At 37.5% G+C, this 27,706-nt stretch overlaps 1 long non-coding RNA gene across 2 annotated transcripts in view; it reads left to right on the top strand.

Annotated features, from left to right (window-relative positions):
- The window catches only part of LOC123384554, a 209,775-nt gene that overhangs the window by 40,300 nt on the left and 141,769 nt on the right, over positions 1-27,706 (top strand). For both annotated transcript variants that reach the window (XR_006595824.1, XR_006595823.1), the window contains exons 2-4: positions 13,088-13,227; positions 23,732-23,811; positions 25,364-25,421. This is a non-coding gene — a long non-coding RNA (uncharacterized LOC123384554). The remainder of the gene's footprint in view (positions 1-13,087; positions 13,228-23,731; positions 23,812-25,363; positions 25,422-27,706) is intronic.

Here is a 27,706-nt window from a genome sequence, read left to right as displayed (position 1 = left end):
TGTCTTTAGTACTCAGATTCTGTAACTCCCAGCCCAGCACTGTTTCTGCTTTACCTCAGCTTTGGTTTGATTCATGCTCTTTCTCACTGTCTCCGTTGGATTAATGGTACACATTTGTGAGATGGATGACCTGGGCTGTTGTCATTTTTCTAAAGAGATGTCCATCTACCCTCTTCAGCTCAACGGAATCCATGCAAACTTTTCTTTCAATGTCTCCTTTATTTCTGTCATCTCTGGAAAAATGAGAAAAATTCGAGTACCAGGCATTGCATTGATCCCATTGGAAAGCCTTTTCATCATAAATAACAACAAATAGTTGTTGAACATTCACTGTGCTTATGGTATACTTTATCATTTTCTTTTTTCTCCTTATGCTGTGTGTCTCCTTTAAATTTGTATACCATTTCCAGAGGATATGCTTAAAGTTATTTTGCTTAAAGTTATTCTCAGTTTCTTGTACCCTAAGAAATAATCCATGTTTGAGCCTGATTTTTTACATAGGTATTTGCTTGTGGGGAAATGCAAGGTAATCAAACTGCCTTCTATAATAGATGTTGGATTTATTCAAAACCAGACAAATGTTCCTGTGGCTGTACTACTTTCCTATAAATAAATAACTTGAAAATGTCATAAAGTTACTATGGCTGTGTCCTCTATATAGAACAGAGTGGATGCAAATAAAGGCCAGTTCAGTGCTTAATGGGTTAGTCTGGGGAAGAATGAGTGGTCTTGGAGATGGTAATAAGTGTATGGATTTGGAAAACCAGAGCTAAAGAATTTGCTGGTGGATTGGATCTGGGGTGTGGGGGGAAAAAAGCTGAATCAAGCATGATTTCTATTCTAGATTTTTAACACATCTGTTCAAATTGCAGTGTTGTTTTCTAAGATAATAGAAAAGATTTGTGGGAAGAGGTGTCAAGAATTTCAGACTCCTTGTTGAAGCAAAAATGTCAGGTTGGCTGTGGTGCTGGAATTCCTGGGAAGACACAGGAATTTCACCGTGTTGGTCATATGTTCCAAACACGATGGACTTAGGGGAGGTCAGGCAGTAAGAGTGTGAAATGATGACTGGGTTAAATAACAAGCAACAGGGATTGAAAAGTAGCATCCAATGAGGTAGAAGAGATGAATGAGTACTAAAACCCATAATGACAGAGGAAATGATCAGCTGTGGAGAATGGCACTGAGAGGTTGAGGGCACAGGGATGCCCATTGGTCTCACTTGGCAACTTGCAGCTCATTGGTGATGTTGACAAGAAGGATTTTAGAGATGTAAGGAGGCGAGATGAGCAATCAGAGTGGAGATGAGAGAGTGGAGGCGGAGGAAAATAGTGTCAGCAGGAGGAAAATGAGCTCAACACATTTAGAGATGGAAGAAATGGGGATTGTGGCTGATGAGGTAAAGAGGGCTAAGAGAGTTCATTTTTTTAAGTAGGTAGAGAATATTACAGTGTAACTTACTCTCATTTTGATGTATTGTAAATAATTTTGTTTGTTGTTACTCCTGACTTCTCATTAGCCACCACCTACTGGCTAGAGTGGTGGGGTGGGGGGGGGGAAGCTAAGTATTCTTTCAGGTTAAAATTTAATCCAATCTGATTATTTTAATTATCTTTTATTTTTTAATGTTTATTTGTTTTTGAGGGAGAGAGTCAGAGCGTGAGCAGGGAAGGGGCAGGGAGAGAGTTAGACACAGAATCTGAAGCACAGAGCCTGACGCAGGGCTCAAACCACAAGATCATGGCCTGGGCTGAAGTCCAACGCTTAACCAAATGAGCTACCCAGGTGCCCCTGATTATTTGAATTATCTCAAAAAAGGATTTCTAGGGAAAAAGTGCTCAGGTTTTCAATTTGCCTCCTACAGCTTCTCTCTAATCTGGCTTTTCTCTCCTGGGTCTAGGACAGGGCATTGCTGCTTTCACATCCCTGGGGTGAACGGAAAAACTCAGATCCTATGAGGACCCTCTTTTCTCCTGGTCGATTCCAGATATTTCATACTAAAGTCTGTAGCTGCTCTAACTCATGACTTGTTCACTCTTGTGCGTCCTCTGGCTTACTCAAAGCTCAAGGCCTTTCAGCTTCCATTCTCTTCCTGAGGCCTTATGTTTTGTATCCTGAAGACCAGCCTGTGTTACAGTCATTTTATGGGACAAGGCAGACCCTATAAAATGCACACAGCATCCAAGTACCCACACACTGAGGACACATTCAGATATCTAAACTTTGAGGTTGCCCTTTGCCTGGCAACACTATATGCACAAACTAGTAAAATTAGGCCTTGGTTCAGTTCTGAAAGCCAGTCAGACAATTAGTCTCATTCCTGAGTCATAAACACAGAGTTCCCACTATTGGTGGTGGTATCCTCACTTACTCAATGTCAAATATATTCTACTTTGTACCAAAGCCAGAGAGAAGACTATTCAGACACTCATATGTGGCATCCTCCCTCTTTCTGGAGCCAAAAAGAGGCAAATGTTAATACGCATCCCCTCTCTTTCTGTCTTGGTGTCCTTTATTTAAATATGGGAGGTAAGGGAATTCAGCTCCTCATTTATCTTCCAGGCTGAGGGATTCCTTAGATAAACTAGGAAGAAAGTCACGTACTAAGAAAGTAAAAGCCAAAAGTTCATGAATTAGGGGTGTCTGGGTGGCTTAGTTGGTTGAGTGTCTGACTCTTGATTTTGGCTTAGGTTATGATCCCAGGGTCATGGAATGGAGCCAGTGTCAGGCTCTGTGCTGTGTGTGGAGCCTTCTTGGGATTCTCTCTCCCTCTCTTTCTGCCCCCTCCCCTGCTCATGTGTTCTCTCTCTTGATCTCTCCCAAATACATATTTTTAAAAAAAGATCATGAATTCTATGAAACTTATTACCCCTTTTAGACATTTTAATGTGTTGGTAGAAATGATCTAGTGGAGATAAAGAAACCAATAGAAGAGAAAGGTCCTTCTTAGGAGAGATGGGAATGTGATGCACAAATGGATCTTTCAATTTTTGACAGGTCCAGAGACATTTCACGCATATTTTTTTTAACTTTTTAAATGTTTATTTTTAAGAGAGCAAGCAAGTAGGGGAGGTGCAGGGGAGTGGGGGACAGAGGATCTGAAGCAGACTCAGTGCTTACAGCAGTAAGCCCAATGTGGGGCTCCAACTCATGAATTGTGAGATCATGACCTGAGTCAAAGTAGGACGTTCAACTGACTGAGCCACCCAGGTGCCCCACTTCATCTTAATAGCTGACCACAAGGTGGGAAGGGTAAGTATAGATGCAGAAGGGTGGGCACTGTGACAGAGGAAACATGGGGTCGTTCACATCTGATTTCATCTGTGTTCTCCATGAGATGGGAGACAAGGTCATCACTTGTATTTGAGAAGAGAGAATGCCAAAGAACTGCACTCCAAAAAGAAATATTTTATAGTTTTATTTCACATAAGATGTTTCTCATAATGTAATTACTTTTCTCTATGTGGTGCTCTTCTGTTCCGAATGCACTAACTTACAGGTTTATATAATTTTATTCATTCTCTCTCTTGAAGATAAAATATTCTGTCCTTTATGAAATATAGGGATATCATTGCATGGAGTTAGTAGTTTCATTTACCTGTCAGGATAGATGGGACAGATTTGGGATTGATGGGAAAATTTCCAGTGGATCTACCTTGTCTTCATTCCCAGTAGAAATAATGACATATTTGTGTATGCGTATCAGTGCAGTCATTAGGTATGTTCTAAAAAATGCCTGGTTAAGAGTAATCAGAAAAAATTCTTAAGGTTATGGGAATGTCAGACTGAGTAATTTGAACCAACTCTATTGCTGATTATAATTTAAAAATATAGATGAACTAAAAAAAAAAAAAACCACAGACCAGTGTGTAAGCATCAAATAGTCAACATGATAGTGAAAAGATGAACTGGACCAATGTAGGAGAAGAAAGAATTGAGAGACGTAGGCCTGGAATTTGGAATTGCTTTGGCTCAGGAGCATTTGCCAGTTCAGAGGAGGATCTGAGCAGTCTTTGACAGAGTTTCAGAACTTCAGGGACAAAGGTTAGAGTCCATTGCTTGCCAAAGGTGAGGTGTCTGAGTAAACTTCCCTGACTTAAATTTGAGAACCAAATCAAGAGGGCAGATTGAACCAGAATCAAACCATCTTGGAACAGATGGCTGTCCCATGTCAAGTCATGTAGGTCACCCAGAAGAATTGGATTAAGCTAATATTTCCAGGCAACTGGAAAGCAAGTGAAAAATATTATTTTAGGCCTCAAATTATTTCTAGCAAATTTTTAAATACTATGCCTGGCATCCAGAGATAACAAGAGGCATGGGGAAGAGACAACATGGAAGAGAACCACTACAAAAGACAGATGACAAAGACCTGTAGATATGTCACATAGTGGAAATATGCTCAGACTGGGGAAAAATATGTTCACTGCACTCATGGAAATAAACGTTGAACCTAAACGTGTTATCGAGGATTTGGAAACTATGTAACATGACATTGTAATTTTAAAGAAAAGAATTGACTAGGAATTCTAAACCTGAAAAATAAAGTGACTAAAATTAAGAACTCAGGAGGTGGGTTTAAAGACATACAAGACACAGGGGAAGAGAAAATACACGAATCAGAAAATAGATCAAAAGACACCATCCAGAATAACGCTGAAGAAGTAAAATGCAGGAAGCACAAGATAGAGGGTAAGAGACACAGAGGATGGTGTGAGGTTTATTATATATTTACCTGGAGTCTCAGAAGAGAGGAAAGAGGGCATAAGGCAAGAGAAATATTTGCAGCGATAATAATTTCCCAAAACTTTTGGAAGACATTAAGGAACCAAATCACAAAGCTCCATTAATTTCAAGTAAACTTGTGAAACCTAATTCAGGGGAAGACTGGAATACATCAATGAATTTTGTACTATTGGTAGAGTGTTTTGTTTGAATTACTGTGTTAATTTTCTTGTACACTTGATCTAAACTGGGAAAATACTTGCTGGTTAGATGTTTTGTTTTAATATATTTAAACATTTATAATTAGCCTCAGTTGTTTAAAAACACATCTAAAAATGATTGAAAGTGGTTTGTTTTATAAATTGGCTATATATTGTTTTTATCTGATGTATCTTGTTTGTGAATCCAGTTTGTCTTAGCAGACAATGAAAGAAAAATAATCCCAGCAATATGCAAATCATCGCAGATTGAAAATGTGTGCTGAATTTACATATATTTACTTCAATGTAGTGAGCTGAAATCACCATTGTCTTATCAGGTTGCAAACTTTATAGAGATTTGTTCATACAAAGTTTTTAATATATTGGGAAAAAAAACTCTCCAGTCTCTGGGCTTTTCATCCCCCTCCCTTTCTTTCTTTCTTTTTTTTCCTTTGGTGGACATATGGACAGGGTTGAATAATGTAAAAGAGCTTAGAGAAAAGGCTTCATACTTCTGTATATCTACCATCTAATTTTTTAATTAAGAGTGACTGCAGTTGGCATCTACTGATGCCGCCATATGTTGGGAGAGATTATGTAAATGACAAAAGATTCCCCATATCCCAGTTTTTGCTTCTGACTTTGAGACATTCTCTTGTGTTAAAATTTAAATCTAAAGCTGAGATGAAGTTTCCAATTACAAAGTGCAATTGTCCTCCTTGAGCTATAGATACCGGATGGCAACCTCAAAAATTTCCCACCAGAGGCTTAACCAGGAGTCAAGTGATGCAAGGAAATAAAATAAATCTTGGCTGATTTCTAGGAAATCACCTCCCACCTGGCACAGGCCCATATCGGGCTTCAGAGTGATCTTCAGAGAGACATGGAGAACAGAGCTGAGTGACTCTTCACAGCAGGGCTGTGCTGCCCACGGGACAATCTGGGGAGCATTGAGGGCAGAAGGAAGTCACAGGCTGGTGAATCTTGCTGAAGGCTGACACTGATAACCCATCTGTCAGTGACACTGGCCAAACCACTTCTCCCCTTCCATGTACCAGGAGAATTTTGAAGTGCAATATTGGGGAACAGGTGTTAACAAACCATTTTGTATTTTTTTAATGTTAATTTGTTTTTGAGACAGAGAGAGACAGAGCATGAACGGGGGAGGGTCAGAGAGAGACGGAGACACAGAATCCGAAGCAGGCTCCAGGCTCTGAGCTGTCAGCCCAGAGCCTGACGCGGGGCTCGAACTCACAGACCATGAGATCGTGACCTGAGCTGAAGTCAGATGCTCAACCGACTGACCCACCCAGGTGCCCCAAACCATTTTGTATTTTTAACAACATTGTTTAATGGGAGTTGCTCATGTCTTTGTCACAAGCAAGGATGAAAATGCAGGCTTTCTTAAAGAGGGCCATGGGGGATGGAAGGAAATTAGTGCAGAGAAGGTGGAAGGTAAGTGGAAGAGTAATTGGGAGAGGAACAAAACAGATAAAAAATTAATGACAAAAAAAAGAGAAAGTGTGCAATTTAGTACCGTATCAGCACTTGTTAATTTCATATGCTTCTTATGGAAAGTTTAATGGAGAAATTAAAATGAGAAAAAAGTTAAGACATTAAAAATCTTCCATATTAAAGTACGCTTAGAAAAGTTTTAGGTTTTCTTCCTGCCTCCTCCCGTTTCCTTCTCTTTTCAAAGCTTTCTCTTTCTTTTGAATTAAACCATGGAATCTCCTTTCATAGACATTTTGGGGAAAAGATACTTTATCCTGTCTTTTAGAATTGTAGGGTCTGGTCTATGTAAATTTGTGATATTCCTTCCAGTCATTTGATCTTAACTTGTAGAGGCCTAGAGAATTATGTGAAATCTCCCTCAGTGGTCTGAAGGTTATTCAAAATGAGTTTCCTTAGACACTTACAATGGCGAAAGAAAGGAAAAAAGGAAGACTCCTCAGATGCATCAAAATATCAAGGCTTTACTTTTAAATCTGCATTCTGTCATTGTGGGTCAAACCCTTTCAGGTCTGTCAAAGCCTGGACCTGGCACTTAGGTCCCACTGTATGACTTTTCAACTGCCATGAGGGCCTGTTGCCACACTGGTGTTTCTGAAGCCGTTAGGGCATTTCTACTGAGGTTTAGTGTATATATGGAGTCCTCCTGAGCCTGTTTGTCAACGGGGAGTGAAACTTCAAGTAAAAAAATGAAAAATAAATAAATGATAGGATGACCAAGAATGGAACAGTGAGTGACAATAGCAAGTAGATCAGATTCTCAGCCAGATAGTTGAAGAGAGAGATAGCACATCTTGAAATTGAGGGGAAAGTGCACTCATTTTGGGGAAATACCACTAAAACCTCTCAACCAGGCAAAAGAGACTGAATGGGTGATCTATCAGGTCAAAATGACATAAAATCAGAAACGTAATCAAAATTACTTCGATCTAAATTTTTCTTACATCACCTTTACAATATCAAGTCTCCCCAGAGTAACCTCCTGTATTTTCCTAGGAACCCAAACATGCACTTACAAAATGAGCCTGGATTGTGCCCCGAGGCCTAGTGAGTTGGTCATCCCTGCTGAATATAACCTCTGGCCTGGTCTGAGATGCACAGGAGCCCCTGTGAAGGGAAAGGCACTGCAAAGAAAATGACAGGACCACAGTTTAGTTTGTTTTGTAATGTAAAGGGGATTTTCCTTAATCTTCACAGTGAGGACAAAAAGAGGGTAGGAACATACTCAAAGCATGCTCATTAAAAATCAGTGCAAGCCAGCTGGATGAGGAATCTTGCCTGTTTCTCCTTCCCTGGATATCTGTTGGGAGCTGCAGCACCATTGGGTCCATCATCTAAGTAAGGCAATTGTAAAGGTCTTTTCTCTGATATGACCTTGCTCATGATATCTGCTCCTGACTTACAGCATATGTTGACATGGTTTGCCAAGTATGCAGAATGGCTATCTGTATCAGAGACCAAGGACTAGAACATAGGTTTTCCTCATGCAAGGGTAGGATGGCATGGAGTGAATGTGCAATGTAGTCCAAGAAAATGGCTCTAAGCTTGTGTGTGTGTGTGTGTGTGTGTGTGTGTGTGTGTGTGTGTGTGTGTGGTGGGGAGGGAGGTTGCTAATAACACTTGGGAGGATTAACTCGTGAGTCACCTGATTTTTTTTCCACGGGAATGTTTGGAAAAAACATGTCACTCCCTACTGGTATGGTGGGGGTGGTGGTAATATGATGGGTAGAGGCATGAGGGACAAGGACAGGAATGTGGTAGGTATATAGGGAAAGCTGAGCAAGCCTCTTACCACATGTAAGGATGGTTCTGATTTTTATTAATGTTTCCATCTTTGCATTTGAACTTCTTGTTAACCTGTATTAAAAAGTCTTTTTCACAAGATCATTACAAGGTAAAAGAAAGAATAGTGAAAATAAGATTACTATTGAAATGAAAAAAATGTACAGGGTTCAGAGAGTTAAAGTTCCATATGTAAAACGGTGGGAGAGGGAAAAACTAAAACTTAAAAGTTTTACAGTAAGACATTTAAAAACATTAAGGGCTTAAAAAAGGATTCAAAGCAAGGGAACAGGCTTAGGGCTAACAAGATTTTTAAATGACTGGATGAGATTCAACAAAAAAATGACCCATGAGGGAGAGTGAAAATTTTAAAAAATACCTTCTGGTTTCATTCTAATTAAGAAATAAAGGTAATGGGCAAAAATAGAAATGTTTGAAAAGTAAGCATTTTAAGTAAAAAAAAAATCATTTTTGTAAGGAATTCTAATAACTAATACAACTTCTTTTTAGTACAGAAATGATTTACCTTTTAGAGGCAAAAGTAAAAGAGACCTAAATAAAACAACAACAACAAAAAAAAACCACCCAAAGCATGATCCAAAGCATGTTGGTCATAAATCTCTTACTCAGTCTGGATCTAATTTCTCCTGGTTACTAGCTAGGTACCAAAACTATTTCTCTGATGCTAACTACTTTCACCTGCCTCATACTGCTCCACAACAGGTAGGATTTTGAACCTCCAGCTGGGAAGGACAGAGCTGGGTACCTTGATCCATCAGGCAGACAGATGATGAAGAGAAGAGATAAGAAGAGGGGAGTTCCTAGCTGCCCCCGCCCCCGAAAACATTCCACTTCTTACTAACTGGCAGAAGAAAGTGAAACTTAAAAAGTAAAAACAAAACAAAACAAAAAACAACAAAACATAAGAATAAGGTCCAAGGTCCAAGCAGGGATCAAAGCAATTATGTTCAAGTAGCAGTAAATATTATTAAAATGATGCTTCTTTGATGAGAATGTTCACATTTCATTTTTCTTGCTGGGTTTGTTTTTATGTCTTATAATGCAGCTAGACAGTAAAGTTTAATGTTCCTTGTGCTCAGTGACCACATACATAGGATTTGAGCCTTTGCTTATAGAATTCTCTTACCCTTCCCACTCATTTATGTGGATATATATACACCCCATTTTTTAAAAACCAACTCAAATGCCGTCTCTTCCGTGAAGCTTCTCTGATTTCTATAGCTTGATGTAGTGTTTTTCTGTCTTGTTGGCCTCATTAGCCTTTGAATATTTAGAATTCTCTATACTCTATAAATGTTATTTATAAAGATAATTTCTTCTGAACCAAAAGTACTTAAAAAATTTTTTTGCATTCATTTTTGAGAGACAGAGAGCATGAGCAGGGGAGGTGCAGACAGAGAGGGAGACACAGAATTCGAAGCAGGCTTCAGGCTCCGAGCTGTCAGCACAGATCCCGACGCGGGGCTCAAACTCACAAGCTGTGAGATCATGACCTGAGTTTAAGTCGGATGCCTAACCGACTGATCCACCCAGGCACCCCTGAACCAAAAGTATTTTAAAGAAGCTGTCCATGTCTTAATCATCCTGGACATTAAAAAAATAAATAAACCCACAAAAACTAGCATTCTCCTGCATTTCCTTACAATAAGAGATGTGATTAAAAGATAAATGGATACTTCTATTCATTCATACTTCAATTACTTTTCCAGCAAGTACTTGTTTGAGCTTCTCTTGTAGACATCCATGCCATGATAGAGCTTGAATTCTGGTGGGGGGCAGACGATCAATGAACAAATTAAATATATAAAATATGTAGTATGTTAGAAGTGATAAGTGCTATGTAGAAAAGTAAAGCAAGAAAGGAGGAAATGGGTCGTTCAGTTTTTAATGAGGTGGCCACACTGGTTAGGTTATATTTGAGCAGAAACCTGATGTGAGGAAGCAAGGTGCATGGCTGTCTGGGAAAAGGAGTGTTCCCGGTCCACGAGAAAGCACACGTGGAAAGGTCCTAAGGCAAGAGCTCTTCTCCTGAGTTTTCAGAATTATGCCAGTGTGACTTAAAGAGAACAATCGAGGGATAGAATGGTAGGAGATAAGATCAGATAGGCTAATAAGGAACTCTATTGCAGCATTGTAGATCATTGGAAGAACTTGGGCTTTTGAGCGAGACCGACCGGAAACCACTGAAGAATTTTAAGCAGAAAGTGGGAGAGTGTGAGATGACTTGAATTTGTGTTTCCACATGGTTGAATTATATTCTATATTCTATATGATCCAGACACTGGATTCTCTGTACTACGTATACTATGTGTATCGTGTGCACTATACGTACTCTATAGTAGTAGGGTAAGCCACCTGCATTGTCTGAGTAGTAATCTGTCCTCACACATGGCTTCTGGTTGTGCAGCTACCGCTACGTGTTAAATACCACACAGTAAGGAACAATATATGTAGGAGTATCTGGCTTTCAATTTCCTGCCACCAGGGTCATTGTTCCTAAAACAAATCATAGATAGCTGAGCGCACAGGGCTGTGAAGTATTGACCACTTCAATTTCCTTATTTTACCTGTGTGGCTGAGCTTACAGATTTTTCTCAGGGTTTCTACTTAATGGAGTTTGATTTTTTAAAAAGGGCCATGACTGGGTTTTAAATGTCTTTCCTGATGTCAATGATTCACCAAGGATTTTCTAATTATATTGCACTCCACTGAAACCGGACTTGAATTTCACACTCCTCTGCAGAGGGACGCACTCTAAACTTAGCTTGTCTCCTATAGTGACAATATCTAATTAGAAGGGAGCCTAAAAAACATTCCAGTTCTGTTTCTATATTTAAAACTGTATCCTATTTCTCCCTGTCATTCTCTTATCAAATTTTCCTTGTGTATTAGCCTACAAGGAACACAAATTAAAATTTCATTGTTGCATATTTTCCCATTTTAAGTGCGTTTGAGTATAAATTGTTTCACTGATATTAACTCTAAAATTGCATACAGGTAGAGACTAGTGGTGAAAATTATTAAAATAAAAAGCCAAACAATTTTCATTTAGATATCTTAGACTAAATGCTCCAAGGAGATTTGGATTTAATTTGAGAGAAATAAAACTAGTCCAATTTTATATTATACTCAGAAAGATTACCTTAGGTGTCTTGTACTATATAATTTCATTTAAGGACTTTATAACTACGAATTTTTATCAATTAGAATTATACAATGGTTTTAATTAATCTCATTTTATTTGAAGTAAGTTTTTACCAAGGTATTGACTTTTAAAAAGAGTGATCTTTCTCGGCTAAAAAAAAAAATTTTTTTTCAGATAGAAGTAAGAACCCCAGCATCAATAAGCTGCTAAGAATCCAAAACACAATTATTTAACATAGAAAACAATAAAATAGAACACAATAGAATTCTTTAATTTTTGGAGCATTCTTTTTTTAATGTTTATTCAGTTTTTGAGAGACAGAGAGAGACAGAGCATGAGTGGAGAAGGGGCAGAGAGAGGGAGACACAGAATCTGAACCAGGCTCCAGGCTCTGAGACGTCAGCACAGAGCCCAACAAGGGGCTTAAACTTACGATCTACGAGATCATGCCCTGAGCTGAAGTCGGACTTTCAACCGACTGAGCCACCCACGCTCTCCTCTAACTTTTGGAGCATTCTTAAGCTGTATCATAAAGTCAATTCCATGATAAAGTGGTTTTGTCTGTTTGATTATTGAGGAATGCTAGGTTAAAAAAAAAATGCTTTTTATGACTCCTGAAAGTTTATTCTCAAAAGCTGATACCAATATTTTGTTTTTCTGAATTAAGAATAAAACAGTGTTATCCATTGTGGTTACTGCATATATTTACTTTGCTCCTGGCACCTGACATGCAGGTCCCCATTTAATAGACAAGAAAGCTGACTAAAGAATGGCAAATGATCTGCTTCAGTTGATTTAGGGAGTAACTGAAAGAGCTATACTTGAACTGGCTGTCTCCTTGTCCTAAGCCTGTTTCTTTACTTTGCCCCATATTTCTTCATCACAGAAAGGTTGCCTTTCTAGGTCTTTTGATATTTCTATCTTCACCTTTATCTCCTTTGTATAAAGAAATCAATTGTATAGTGATAATGGAATTTCACCTACAGTTTTTTGTTTGATTAAAAAATAATAGCACTACACCGCAGACACTATGCACATATATTCATAGGCTCCTGGAGAGATCACACAATAGACATTATTCTAAAACTCCAAAAAGAGGAATTGAAAAGAAACAGCCATGGTAACACAGACATTGAATTAGGAAATCTAACAGATGGTAGATTGGGGAGGCTTTGCCGGAGCTAATCTGTAAGGAGTGGGACTTTGTCTAATAGAAAATTTACATCAATAATTGTTAGTTTCCTTCTTTTCTTTCTATAAATATCCTTGCCCAATTTATCAGTGACTTAAAAGAGATATGGAACACATGATTATAAAATTTGAATGTATTTTGTATTTGTAGATGTATTTTGTAATAAAACTGATCTCCGGGGAATTGGTTTCAAAATATGTTCCATTCATTTGTTTTTATTAGGGCTCTTTTATTAATATTTTTTCTTTTAACCAACTTTAAATGGATTCCTTTTTTTTTTTTCTTAACTCAGTCCAAGAAATCACTGCCTATGAAACAGTGGGTTTGATGTGCTCGATTTTACTAACACATACATAGGCAAACATGTTTAATATTCTTTGTCTAAATATGCTACCTAAACTAATGTTGTATGTTTCCATTGATATTTATATCATATTTTGACATATACTGTCTTGATTTTAATTCCTGAGATGATTGGACTAGTCACTTCTTCTCATCTTTTTGATATAGGTCACCAACGAGACCTGTCTTTGAATATGCAGTAAAAGGACTGCTCTTGGGTAGGCAGGTGTGGAAATGCACTTAGTCCTATAGGTTGTCATCAGGAACTGGAATCACGTGATCAAGAGCCAGCAGAGGCTGTGGATAAGGTAGGCAATGACAATTAAACGTAACAGATATGAATGTTCACATTCAAATAACTTCTCAAGTGAAAAGTACTGAAGACTTGCCTTGGTGACAGTTCAAATGCCAAACTGGTGGTGATTTTGTTAATCATAAGGTTATTGGCGACTAGTAATATTACACAGAACATATAGATAAGGGCACTGACCAATAGTATGTGTTCCTATCCCAGCGATCAAAGGGGGAAGGCTCTCTGATTTATGGGATATGTAAAATAATTTTATGAACATTAAGAGAGTTGCCTTAAATATTGAAGTTGTCATAGGGAAGAGAGAAAACACCAGTGCTATCTTACTCTTCTGGACATAAGTAGAGATGGTGAGTTTTGGAGCAGTGTGAGGAACAACTTTAAATTACTTAGAATATTCCAAAATAGAAAACTTGAGCTGCGGCCAAGAAGAGGAAAAATGCTTCCCTTTCAAAGAGGCGGGAGGCAGTTTTGAATTCAGAGAGAAATTGAGCTTCATGGTCTGTGAATTTCTAGGCTTAAGAGTCTAAAAAAATTAGTAAAAATTTTTACACTTAAGTTCATATATCATAGTATATTGTGCGAAATATTTACAAGAGTAAATCTCTGGAAGTTTCATAATGCTGAGTTCGAAGTTTCCTAATGATTTGCATATAAATCTCCCCTTTTCAATCATTAAGTTTTTCTTAAAATCTCACGTTGGAAAGAAATCTCTCCATTCAAGAGATTTTTGTTCTCATAACTAAGCATTCTGTGCTCCAAGCAATTCTTCATACTTAGTAAGGACTTTCTTGGGATGGTAGATTTAACTAAGCTGTTAACCTTTAAAAATATGAATCTGAACAGAAGGAAAATGTCCAATCCACAGGGTATTCTCCTAATATTTGGCTACAACATTAGAAGTACGAGTGTATACTTTTAAAACAGACTTTATAATATCATGTGGATGTTCTTTATACTCAATGAGGTATAATACATTAACACTTGTAGTTATGGAGAAGTGTCAGTAAAATAAAAAAATATGATGTTGAAGTTAATGGGTGAAATACAGTGTTGAAGTTAATGGGTAGGCATATCTAATCTGTAATTTCTCTTTACTCCCAGACAATAGTCTGTTGTATACCTATTATTTACTCTTCCTGACCTTCCTGTTTTCAAATTATTTATGATATGTAGAATACTCTGATCCCTCCTTATTTATGTGAGAGAGCTTGGAGAACACATTTCTGAGAATAATGTTAGAGTTACTGCTACTTTCAAGAATCTGCAGAACAGAGCTCTGAGTAGGAACAAATGCCCATATGTTCTATTATAAATCCTATGATGCCTCCCACAACATAACTGTGTCACAATGGCAGAAAGAGCCCCTTTTATAGTGGCTCTATAGTGGTTAAAAGAAAATTTATTTAGAACTAGTTAAACACCACTCATTCTAAACAAAGAAAAGTGGGTAAAACAAGAATAAATCTCTATAGGAACAATTGTTATTGTGCTCACATTTAACTGTGAGTCCCAGTAAATTTTTTGTTCTACCATTAGTCCTAGATGAAGAACGTATTTTCTTCTCTGTGTAAATGTGGTTCTACCAGGTGTAAAAAAGGAATGTAGCAAGATATCTACTGCTATGTCTTTAGCCAGTCAAGATCACTGAATAAGCTGTGCTTCATTTCCTCTGGTGTTGCCATATTTGTGAGAATGAGATTGTAAGTAAAAGCTTGCTTGAATACTTGAGAAAAAGCATGGGAAAAGGTACCCATAAATGGTCCCCCAGTCTCAACTTAGAACCTGAGGGTGGAGTCCTTTGTAATTTGGGGAATATTTTGTGTTTTACCAGGATGGTATAGATAAATTATGACCTGGCGTACCCATGGGACAGTGAAGCTCCCCAAACACCAGACAAACCCCTGATAAAATTTATCTTTTATATACATATTTATGTGTATTAATATTTATCTTTTAAACTTCTCTTGCATATGTATTTATATTTTACATTAAGACATATATATGTGTGTGTATACATATATATATGTGCCTAGTTGGAGAAAGTCTTAACTCTCTTATCATTTCCTAGATATACATTGGGAGAGTTGGAGAGTTAAGACTTTCTCCAACTAGGCAAGAACATTTTTAGTGCCACTGTATTGGATCTATCCTTGGAGCTACTAACACTGTTTTTTGAGTCTTCCCCCTGGATATGAAGGTTGATGATCCTAATTTGTCAAGGAGTTGAGTTTTGTTTAACATAGATATATTTCTATGATTCATTATGTCTTGGCTGTTTGAGGTGATCATGACCATGGCCTTGTTAATTCTGTCTACTCCCACATAATGGCCAGGGCCCAATCTGAGTTACTTATCTCTCCCATACCTGTATTTGCTGGACTGAAGCTACTGTTCAACTGTTTCTTTTTTCTACCCCAAGCCTCACTCAACTTAGGTAGATATAGTCACTGAGAACCTTGTGACATCTCTAATGTTCATCATCCTGTGTGGTACCAAATTCAGAGGACAGTGCCCACAATGTAGTAAATTGACATGAGCAGAAAGACAGGACAGGAAGAGATTTACTACACTGACTTAAGAAGCAGTGCCTATGGACAACCTAACTTTGAGCTGAAGATAGGATACAATAAATTATGTAAAGGTGGCTAGAGTGTTGTATAGCAGTTTAGCCACTGATCATAAATACTCCTACCAGACAGAGGGGTGGGACTGCCTCGTGGCATGATGGAAACAACTATGAAACAGATAACAGTGGGCAACATAATATCAGTGGCAGCTAATGGGACCAGAGAAGAAGGAGAATTGAGTAAGTAGATCACCAAAGATGAAGGTATCAGTGGGGGTAAGCAGTAATCTGTCAGTGAAGTAAACAATGAAAAGGACAAGACAAGAAGTAACCCCCCAAAAGAAATACCAGATGTGAAAACAGTAAGACCTGAGGAGTTCAAAGTCATTACAGGGTCCTGAGCAATTCTGGGAAAGCACTTCCCAGAAAATGTTTCACTTCTATTTTGTTAATAATTGCATGGTCACCCTGTACCCAGACAGAATTCTTGTTTTTATTTTTTCTTATTTTAATTTATTTAAAAATTTTTTTTCAATGTTTATTTATTTTTGAGACAGGGAGAAACACAGCATGAACAAGGGAGGGTCAGAGAGAGGGAGACACAGAATCTGAAGCAGGCTCCAGGCTCTGAGCTGTCAGCACAGAGCCCAACGCGGGGCTAGAACTCATGGACCGCGAGATCATGACCTGAGCCGAAGTCGGCCGCTTAACCAACTGAGCCACCCAGGCGCCCCAGAATTCTTGTTTTTAAATTAATGCCATTCTTAAATTATGTAGGATAAGTCTCCTTCAATTCTTATCTATCCTATGCTTTGGAACTCCTATGCCACTCAGCTTTCAGCAGCCCCAAACCCAATAGTCTGTAAGTTCATTAGCCTGCACTAGCAGAACTTAACTTGATGTGATCAAATTACTTCCATACATCTTCAATGATGGCTCTTTGGAATATTGTCCTAAATACTCCTTATTAGTGTGCTCTGTTGTTGAAGGGATTTTTGTTTAAAATTCTGATTTCTAACATGTCCCTCAAAGTCCTTTAGGTTTTCTTTTGGAGAAGATTTATGCTTCATTTTGTCAAAAATGAGTGATATTTGATCAAGACAAACGGAAGCAAGTATTTTTCCATGTTATTTTTCCAGTTAGAGGAATCAAATGTAGACTTGGCATCTGCCTACCAAGCTTTGCCAAAGAATGTAGTTAGAGCTTAAAGAAATTCTACTTTTGACACCAGAACTGAGAATGTGTTGACAGTCCTTTAATGAAGATTTCTGGAGCTGATCAATGACTTTTCCCTGTAACATATCCTTTTCAGGTAAATACTAAGATTAATGGGTTATATTTAGACAGTTAAAGTGCCAACAGAATTGCTTCTGTTACAGCTGATGCTTTTTTGTGTGCCAGTTATATGAGGCATACGATCCAGACAATAAAAATTGAGCATGTCCCAAATTAAGCAAAAGCTCATTACATTCACTTCTTAATTAATTTAAAAAAAACAAACAAACACAGATAACATAATAGGCTTAACTCTGTGCCCCTCACATCTCCTTCATATTTCTGTTGCCAGGATTTGACTATTCATTTCCAGCCATCTGACAGTCCATTAACACTGTCACCCAAAAGGCGGGGAAAGGAAGGGAGGTGTTAATCCAATCAATCAGCTTCATAGCTCCCTAGAAGTAACACTGAATACTTTGGTAAAGGAAAAGTTTTACTCAAATGGCTAAAATGAAAATTTCAGAGTATTGACAAACCTTACTGTCTACCTACAATAAAAGATTCTCTGTAATCTCAGGTATTTTGGCAGGTAGGTATGTATCAACTTATCAGCATCACCAATGTTTATTCATGTGATGCAACTTAGCATTAGTTGAGTAATATCTTGGAGACTGCTCCCATAATGAAATATAGTCATACTTTTGTTTTTTAAAATCCAGAGATTTTGCTATTTGCAGTTTTGCTTAGTAGTAAATGAGTTGATGCTTTCTGCAATTTCTAACAAGCCAGCTAAGTTATTAGAAAGTTGTGGTCATTTGAATGTTTTGTTGTTTGTGATAAATGGCAAAATCATGATATGCTGATAGTTGGAAACTACAAATATTAAACACATCTGAAACAACAGGCACTGCCAGACCTAGGATCAAATTTTTCCTTGCCTCTTGCAGAATATTTGTATCATACCTCTGCCATGTAGAGAAGGCTTGAAGAGATTCAGATCCAGTTTTAGATTGCTTTGTTTCTGAAATAATGGGTTTTAATTGTATAGCAAATTACAGTTCCTCCGTTCTCAGAAATTACTAGCCTAAATCTTTGAATAGTTCATATATAATATAACTATAGAATGGAAGTGAAAAAATACTTTCATTTCACAATATTACACAAATAAGCTTTATACTTTTAACACATCCACATACTAAACTTTGTAGATTTTATTAATGAGGACAATTGTTTTTTAAAAGTAGCCTTCAACAAGCTATAACTCAAATCCAAGTTGTTTCTGATTATTTTTTGATGTAAAACAACAAATGAAACCTTATCTCTCACACATGAGATAGGCTTAGTGGGCTTAACTCTGTGTCCCTCACTTCATATTCCTGCTTCCAGGATTTGACTGTATATTTCCAGCCAGCTGGCAATCCATTAGGACTGTCACCAGTACGTTTTTAAATACACAAGGATCTCTAGCACCCTTTATGCTACTTGTTGAAACTGTGCTAGTTAAGCACAAGATCAGTTCCAAGACTATTGTCTCCAACTCTTCTTTTCTTGGCCATTGTCTCATCTTTTATCTGTTAAGAATATTCCATCAGTCACTGTTAGTGATGAAATATAGATTAAAAAGAAATAAAGTCAAACATTTATTGCCACAATATCTCTAGTATATTAAAAACACATATTTTATGTTTTCAGAAAATAAAATTAATCAAAAAAAGTTCAATACTCTTCTGCAAATTAAAGGTTTCTATATAAAAGCAGATAAGTAATATCTGGTAATAACCAGGGGCACAGGTTCCTGTTTAGATATGCTCTCCAAATTTAGAATATATCTGTCATATGAGCTAGTCAATAGGTAAACCTTTTTTTTTTTTTAATGTATTAACCACACTACTGGCTTTTTTGTTTGTTTGTTTGGAAAAAACAAAAACAAAGAAAAAATAAAAATGAAACAACCCTGATTTTTTATAACACATTAAAAAAAAAGTAGGTTCCTGGACATCTGGGAAATCCACGTTACTTCTTTTGGGGGGAAAATGTTGACTATCTACTGATTTTTTCTTTATAAAAAGCATTGAAGTGGCAAAATCCAGAGTGTGTCTTCTCATGAGGTTTACTCATCATTGCAGTAGTAAAAAGAACCTTTAGTGTCGTAGCTAAGGAAGTTGTCACAAGTACAGGAAAACAAAACATAGAATTTTTGACACGTCTCTTCAAAAAAGATTAAAAAAAAGATCATCATTATGATCATTGCGTTTTTGCTCTAAATATAAATTTAGAATGAGATTTAATGCATCAGTTATTTTCCTGGTTAGCACCATAGCTTCTATCACAAGAACTCTGTGCTTCTTTTATTTACCACAGAAACACTGATGATGGACTAGAGCCTTTACTAACTGACTCGCTGATGAAACAAGTCCTATATGAAATTAGCTTTGAAGGTTTCTTTTGACAGGTTCTAAGACATCGTGGCTCATCCTTTAAGTTTTAGGGAAAAAAAACCCTCTTTTTATGAGGAACTTGTTCATATTTCTTTCATGAATCTTATTCTATTTCACAAGATTTGACTGATTCTTTATCTCTAGAGGAAGTCTTGTTTTCCTCTGTAACATATAGCCATCATGATACATTCTTATAACAGATCTTTTCAAGAAAACCCCAAATCCAGATAGAGTCAAGTTTCTGCTATAATAAAATCATACCCTTCGTGGATCTCAATGTCATCATGGCCTGGCCATGTTTCTTGTGACCGCCATGATGTTATTGAAATCCCACACTCCATGGATGGTTTAAGGTTGAAATTTGAAAACTGTCTATCATAAATTTTGTGATCTTTAGATTTCATCCATTTCTTTTGAGCAAACAAATCCATGAGAAATGTATCTTTAGTTCTGTTTAAACATCCTTGATCCCCCTATATGAAGTGTAAGAGGATTGCTGTGAGCAAAGCATAATGTTCAAGATTGCATGCAAAGAGTGATGATATGACCAGGAGAAAAGGGTTAAAGAGAGTGATTCTTCCACTTTCATCTCAGAAATCAAGTTCTTTTGCCCAACTAGACATAAACAATATCCTTGAGAAATACTCCACTTTCTATCTCTTTATGACTTGGGAACAACAGTTATGGCAGTAGTAGGCTTCAGACTGAGAATACAAGGACTTCTGGATTAGACCAATTGACAAATGCACTACCAATATTGTGGTGAAATCATGGACAAATAGGAATATTTTCCTAGAAATAATCATTGTGGCTGACTTGCTGGTACTACCTATTTTATTTAGTAAGAGAAGAACTAAAAACTTCTTCCCACAAAATATACTAATAGAATTATCATGATGAACATACACCAGTATGGTTATTATCCTCATATTTATGCAACTCAACGAGGATTTCTCTATCTCTTTATTAGCAACATGTTTTGGGGGCGGGGTGGGGAGGAGGAATTGTCTGTGACATTGGCATTTGAGAGTTATGCTTTAAACCAGAGCTTGGCAAACTTTGCCTATAGAAAGCTAAATGATACCTACTAGGCTTGTGGCCCTGGTCTCTGTTAACTCCTCAACTATGTCGTTGTAGTGTAAAAGCAGCCAGAGATAACAGATAAGTGAATATGTGTGGCTGTGTTCCAGTAAAACTTTCTCTACAAAAACAGATGGTCGGTCAGATTTGGCCTACAGGCAGCAGTTTGGCAGCTCCTTAAAAGTTCCACATTAGACATGAGATATATTCAGCATAGATGTTGGCCTTTACTAGGAACTAAATTATATGTCAAAAGCATTTCCAGTATTAAGGTAGCATATTCAAACTCCTAATTAATTTGTAGAATAATAGGAATGATTGGTAGTAGAGTAGCAATACATTTTCTAAGATTTGTATGGTTTGGAAATGTCTGAGGCCAAAATAAAGTTCGTGATTACTTCAACTCCTTAGGTGGAAGTGTTCAAGTGTAAGCTACTGGTTATTATTAGTGGTTATTATTTTGCAAAGAAGGGCATGGTTTTTAAAACAAATATCAGTCCCTTGCATAATTTGAAATTAGAGTACATTGTTAATCTACTCATCTTGAAATTTGAGGGCTTGACAATTTGTAATGGTAGCTCAAAATAATATCCTGTAGAACACAGGTGAGATTAGAGTAATCTCGAAGTCTCCCTCCTGGTCTCACATTTAGTGGTTCTATGTAAATGAATACATCAAGGTTCTTATCAAATGTGACTGAACTTGGAAAGCATATGAGAAAAGAGCAATGGCTATTCTTGTAGACACTAATTATCTCCCACACATCATGTTTATTTTGATGCTTTGCCTAGGGTCTTAATTCTGAATAACTAAATTTTATGAGACTTTTAAGATTATCTTTTTTTTTGCTTCATTTTAAATGATTTTGGAACATCTGTATTTAACTCTATAGAAAGCATTAAAAATAAGCTTAATTTCTAGTTTTTCTTGTTCACCTGGTGGCCAAAATTTATTTTTGTTATGTATTTAGTTCTTCGACTACTTCAGATGAATTTGGTTTTATTTTTTCATGTTATATTTGGAAATTTTGTAACACATAAAAGCAGAGAAGAGGCACCCCTACCAATCATATTCAACAATGATTGATTTTACTATTATTATTATTTTTTGCAGCTTTATAGATTCCTCTGTTTAGCTTTGGAGGAGTTATAGAGCTTTAAAGTATATCTTTGATATCGTGTCTTACCTATAAAAGCTTTATTATGATGTCTAACTGATACAGAGATTTTTAAAGTAACAACTTTGCCATTATCAGACGTCAGAGCAATAAAAATTCCTCACTGTCATGTAATGTACAGGCTACATTCACATTCCCCAGATTGCTTTACAAACAAATCTTTATTTTTACAGCAGCTTGTTCATGTCAGGATACAAACAAGGATACAAACAAAGTTTTAATATGACTCTAATGGTTTATCGAACACTTTTTCCCCTGAAAAGAGCAGGAAGTTAAGAATAGATCAAAATACTCCCTTCAAATTCCTTCCCTAAATATGGTGATAATGTTACTGAAAACATCCATATACAAAAACTTACAATTGGACAATTATAAATCTTTGATGAGAAATAAGGATAGAGATTCTAAGATCAGGAGCAAATGAAATGAAATAAAAAATGAAATAAAAAACTCTTAACAATCTGTATTCATACAAATCCTTGTTGGTTTCTCATCTCCAAAAGCATAAGCCCCAGATCCTTTGCTTAATATGCAAGGCCTCAGTATCTGTCATGAGCCTAAGGATTCTAGGTTAATTTCATTCTTTCTTAATTTTTTTAAACGTTTCTTTATTTTTGAGAGAGAGAGAGAGAATGAGAACGAGTGAGGGAGGGGCAGAGAGAGAGACACACACAGAATCCGAAGCAGGCTCCAGGCTATGAGCTGTCAGCACAGAGACTGATGTGGGGCTCGAACTCATGAGCCCTGAGATCATGACCTGAGCTGAAGTCGGATGCTTAGCAGACTGAGCCACCCAGGCACCCCTCATACTTTGTATGTTATCTTTGGAATCCCTGTATTTCCTCAAATAGGACTTGCTCCAGGCGTTTTCTCTGCTTCTACTGCCTTGCCCCTTCCTCCATCTGATGTTCTTTTATGTCTGAGAGGAATGACACATCACTGAAAACCACAGTGATCCCTCTGTGACTACAGTTTCTTACAGAAGTCAAGAATTCATGAACTTACAGTGGTATATTCTTTTAGCATCTATAAGAAGTTCCTATCTGGTGTTAAAAAAAGGTTGTCACTTAAAAAAAATAATAAGGTGAACAAGAAGGAAGGGAAAATATGGGAACAGAACAGAGATGTCAATCATAGAAACATAGTGCTTTTTCTTCTGTGAAGCCCATGGGAATGATAAAGGAAAATGGAGAAAAGTAAACTTAGAATTTATTCCATCTCTCAGGAAGGGAGAAATAGCAAAAATGTATGTAAGGAATCAGTGGATTGGTAAAGAGGCAGGAAGATGAGGATACACAAATGACTAAATCCTGAGGTACAAACACGGACAGCCACAGACAAACAGATGGGGGAAGGGATGATGAGTGACCTGTCCCAGAGAGAAGCATCATGATGTATTAGCATCTAATTGTAACTCCTGGGAGGCAACCAATTGCAAATGGTCCTGTGATCAAGGATACTGAATGAAAATGCTTATTGGGCCTATTAGTCTAAATGTAAATGAGTGAAATTCCCTCATTATTGGCTCTTTTGAGTTGGATTGTACACCATACTCACACAGAAGTCCCTCCTGAATTGAGAGGAGAGTTTCCTTCCAAGTCCTGGGTTTGGGAGCAGATTCTTAGCCTCTCCCAGGCAGCTGCCCAGTTCAAACCCTGTCCAGAAGCTTCTCTCTTGTGCTAGCTCAGTCTGTGGCAAATAGAGGAGAGTGATCTGTGCTTTTAGAGGATATTCCTGACAGAAGAACAAAGGTGGTTTGGTGTGGAGGGCTGCAGAACAATGGAGGCAGGTAATACGTGAGGGTGACAGTCTTCAAAACACAGGTGACAAGGGCTGAACCCCAGGCCGAACTTGAGCCACTCTCCTTTCAGGGTGGGCTTGAGCCATTCTCCTTCCCCCTAGCTCCACTGAATTGCTGTGTATCTGACCCTGCTGTATAAAATAATATCAATTCTGACTAGCCCTGAGATTGTTACAATAGAAAGGTAAAAATTGAACTTTTTTTTTTTTTAACTTACAGCTGAGATAAGATTTAGCTGTTTCACTTCACACTCAGTGGTTTTGGTCATTTAGTCCTCACCTCCGAGAACCATGGTCAAGGTGAGTCTTGATGAAATATTACTGACTTCTTAGCCTCAAGCTTACTTTTGCTTTTGCACATTTGTTCTAATTCTTTAGTGTGCTCATGACTTAAGCATTCTGTTTAAACACCTTTCTTTATGTGTGCTGTGTTTTTTTTTTTTTTTTTTTTTTAATAATCAAACCACTTTTCTAAAAGGCGTTTTAGGTTCACAGCAAGACTGGGCAGCAAGTACAGAGAGGTCCTACATACCCACTGTCCCTGGCAGGCACCAGCTCCCCCACCATCAACATCCTGTAGCAGAATGGTACCTTTATGATTGAGCCTCCATTAACACATCCCCAGAGATCATAGTTTCTGTTACACTTCACTCTTGGTGTTCTACATTCTGTGGGTTTTGAAAAGATAAATCCACCATTGTAGTATCATACAGTACATTTTCATAACCCTAAAAATGCTCGGTATTCTGCCCATTCATCCCTGTCTCCCCACTACTCCCTGGCAACTACTGACTATTTTACTGTCTTTATAGTTTTGCCTTTTCCAGAATGTCATATAGTAAGTGTTGATAAATATAGTAGGACGTCCCAGTCTGAAATATGGCATGCTGACCAATTGAATATTTGAAACTGAAGGAATTCGAAAAATGGCAGATGCGAGAAGTACTTTTTGACTTTCGCCTGAAGCAGGTTATGAGACCTTCATGTGAGAGGTGGCCTCCCTCAGAATTTTCTCAGGAAAATTCTTATCTCTGAAGCTGGAGGAATACAGAGAGGAATAGAATTGGCCTTGCTAAGTTTCCCCAGTTTACTGCAATTAGCTCATATCCTTCATCTTTTAACATTTCCCACAACTTTCTACTCTTCATCAAACACAGTATAAAATAGTATAAAATGCTGTAGTATAAAAATGCTCAGGTTTTCATTTCCCATGTCACATAATATTTATATTAAATATAAACACTATATTTAATTATACATTGTATTTTTAAAAAAAATTTAATGTTTTTTTTAATTTATATGTTTTTTGAGACAGAGAGAGACAGACCATGAGCAGGGCAGGGGCAGAGAGAGAGGGAGACACAGAATCTGAAGCAGGCTCCTGGCTCTGAACTGTCAGCACAGAGCCTGACGCAGGGCTCGGACTCACGGACTGTGAGATCATGACCTGAGCTGAAGTCAGACACTTAACAGACTGAGCCACCCAGGTGCCCCTATATGTTGTATTTAAAGGATATATTATATCCTTTTCTCTTGTTAATCAGTCTTTGTTACAGGGACCCCCACCGAGAATTTTGAGAATTTCCAAGGGTAGAAGGAAAAGATATTTTTTCCTTCCCTATGGTATCACATAGTATGTAGACTTGCTGTATATTAAATTGGCTTCTTTCACTTAGTAATATTCATTTAAATTTCCTCCATGTATTTTTGTGACTTGGTAGCTCATTTCTTTTTAGCACTGAATAATATTCCATTGTTTGGATGTTTATGCACCTACAGAGGGACATTTTGGTTGCTTCCAATTTTTGGCAATTATAAAAAAAGCAGCTATGAATATTCTTTTTTTTTGTAGACATAAGTTATCAACTCATTTGGGCAAAAACCAAGGAACACGATTGCTGGATCATATGGTAAGATATGTTTAGTTTGGTAGGAAACTGTCAAACTGTCTGCCAAAGTAGTTGTACTTTTTGCATTCCTACCAGCAGTGACTGTGAGTTCCTATTGTTCCATATTGTCAGTGGTTTGGATTTTGGCCATTCTAACCGGTATGTACTGGTATCTCATTGTTGTTTTAATTTGTATTTTCCCAGTGACATATAATGTGAAGTGTCTTTTCATGTGCTTGTTTGCCAACTGATATCTTCATTGAAGTGTCTTGTAAGGTCTTTGGCCTATTTTTTAAATTGAGTGGTTTTTCACTGTTGAGTTTTAAGAGTTTTTTGTATAGTTTGGATAGAAGCCTTTATCAGTATGTCTTTGGCAAATATTTTCTCCCATTCTGTGGCTTGTCTTTTCATTCTCTTGAAGTGTCTTTCACAGAGCAAAAAGAAATTTAATTTTAATTATGTCTAGTTTCAGGTGGTGAAGAGAGTAGAGTCAGTGCCTATATATTTTTTTGCATGTTAATATCCAGTTACTCCAATTTATTGAAAAGACTGTCAGTGTTTCATTATATTGCCTTTTCTCCTTTGTCAAAATTCATTTGACTAGATTTATGTGGGTCTATTTCTGGGCTGTCTGTCCTGATCCATTGGTCTACTTGTCTGTTCTTTCACCAATACCACACTGTCTTGATTACAGATGGTAGCTTTATTTTTTACTTATTTTTCTTTGCTAAATACTTTTTTATTTTAGCCATCCTAATTGGTGTACAGTACTATGGCATTGTAATTCACATTTCCATTTCCATGATTTTTTATATTAAATATAATTTATTGTCAAATTGGTTTCTATACAACACCTAGTGCTCATCCCAACAGGTGCCCTCCTCAATGCCCATCACCCACTTTCCCCTCTCCCCCACCCCCCATCAACCCTCAGTTTGTTCTGTGTATTTAAGAGTCCCTTATGGTTTGCCTCCCTCTCTCTCTGTAACTTTTTTTTTCCTTCTTCCCCCTCCCCCATGGTCTTCTGTTAAGTTTTTCAAGGTCCACATATGAGTGAAAACATATGATATCTTCCTCTGCCTGACTTATTTCACTTAGCATAATACCCTCCCAGTTCCATCCACGTTGCTACAAATGGCCAGATTTCATTCTTTTTCATTGCCAAGTAGTATTCCATTGCATATATAAACCACATCTTCTTTATCCATTCATCAATTGAAGGACATTTAGGTTCTTCATAATTTGGCTATTGTTGAAAGTGCTGGTATAAACATTGGGGTACAAGTGCCTCTATGCATCAGTACGCCTGTATCCCTTGGGTAAATTCCTAGCAGTGCTATTGCTGGGTCATAAGATAGGTCTATTTTTAATTTTTTGAGGAACCTCCACACTGTTTTCCAGAGTGGCTGCACCAGTTTGCATTCCCACCAACAGTGCAAGGGGGTTCCCGTTTTTCCACATCCTCTCCAGCATCTGTAGTCTCCTGATTTGTTCATTTTAGCCACTCTGACTGGTGTGAGGTGATATCTGAGTGTGGTTTTGATTTGTATTTCCCTGATGAGGAGTGACGTTGAACATCTTTTCATGTGCCTGTTGGCCATCTGGATGTCTTCTTTAGAGAAGTGTCTATTCATGTCTTCTGCCCATTTCTTCATTGGATTATTTGTTTTTCGGGTGTGGAGTTTGGTGAGCTCTTTATAGATTTTGGATACTAGCCCTTTGTCTGATATGTCATTTGCAAATATCTTTTCCCATTCCGTTGGTTGCCTTTTAGTTTTGTTGATTGTTTCCTTTGCTGTGCAGAATTTCAGCACATGTGACCACTTGAACATGCTGACTTTGGTGCCTTATTCATTTTTTGCACTTATGTCTATGCACCCCTGGCTGGAGTTGGTTGCTTGGAATTTCCTGATGGGCAAATATTCTCTTTGAGTCTCCCAGTAGTTTTGTATAGGTCTTTGGCTTACACAGAGTTAGTTATAGTTCTTAAATTCTACTTAAAAAAATTTTTTTTAGTGTTTACTTATTTGAGACAGAGTGAGACAGAATGCAAGTGGGGGAAGGGCAAGAGAGAGAGAGACACAGAAGCTGAAGCAGGCTCCAGGCCCTGAGTGGTCAGCACAGAGCCCAATGCGGGGCTCGAGCTTAGGAGCGGTGAGATCATGACCTGAGCTGAAGTCAGCTGCTAACTAATTGAGCCACCCAGGCTCCCCCTTAAATTCTGCTCCTAATGCTTTTGAAAGAGTCTGACTTTAAGGACTACTCTCAGCCAATTCTAGATGCTAGCACTGTCACAATTAACTAGT

This window comes from Felis catus, chromosome A3 (assembly GCF_018350175.1).
Source record: "Felis catus isolate Fca126 chromosome A3, F.catus_Fca126_mat1.0, whole genome shotgun sequence".
NCBI lineage: Eukaryota > Metazoa > Chordata > Mammalia > Carnivora > Felidae > Felis > Felis catus.
The sequence above is the reverse complement of the archived record's forward strand: the minus strand, read 5'-3'. Positions and strand labels throughout refer to the sequence as shown.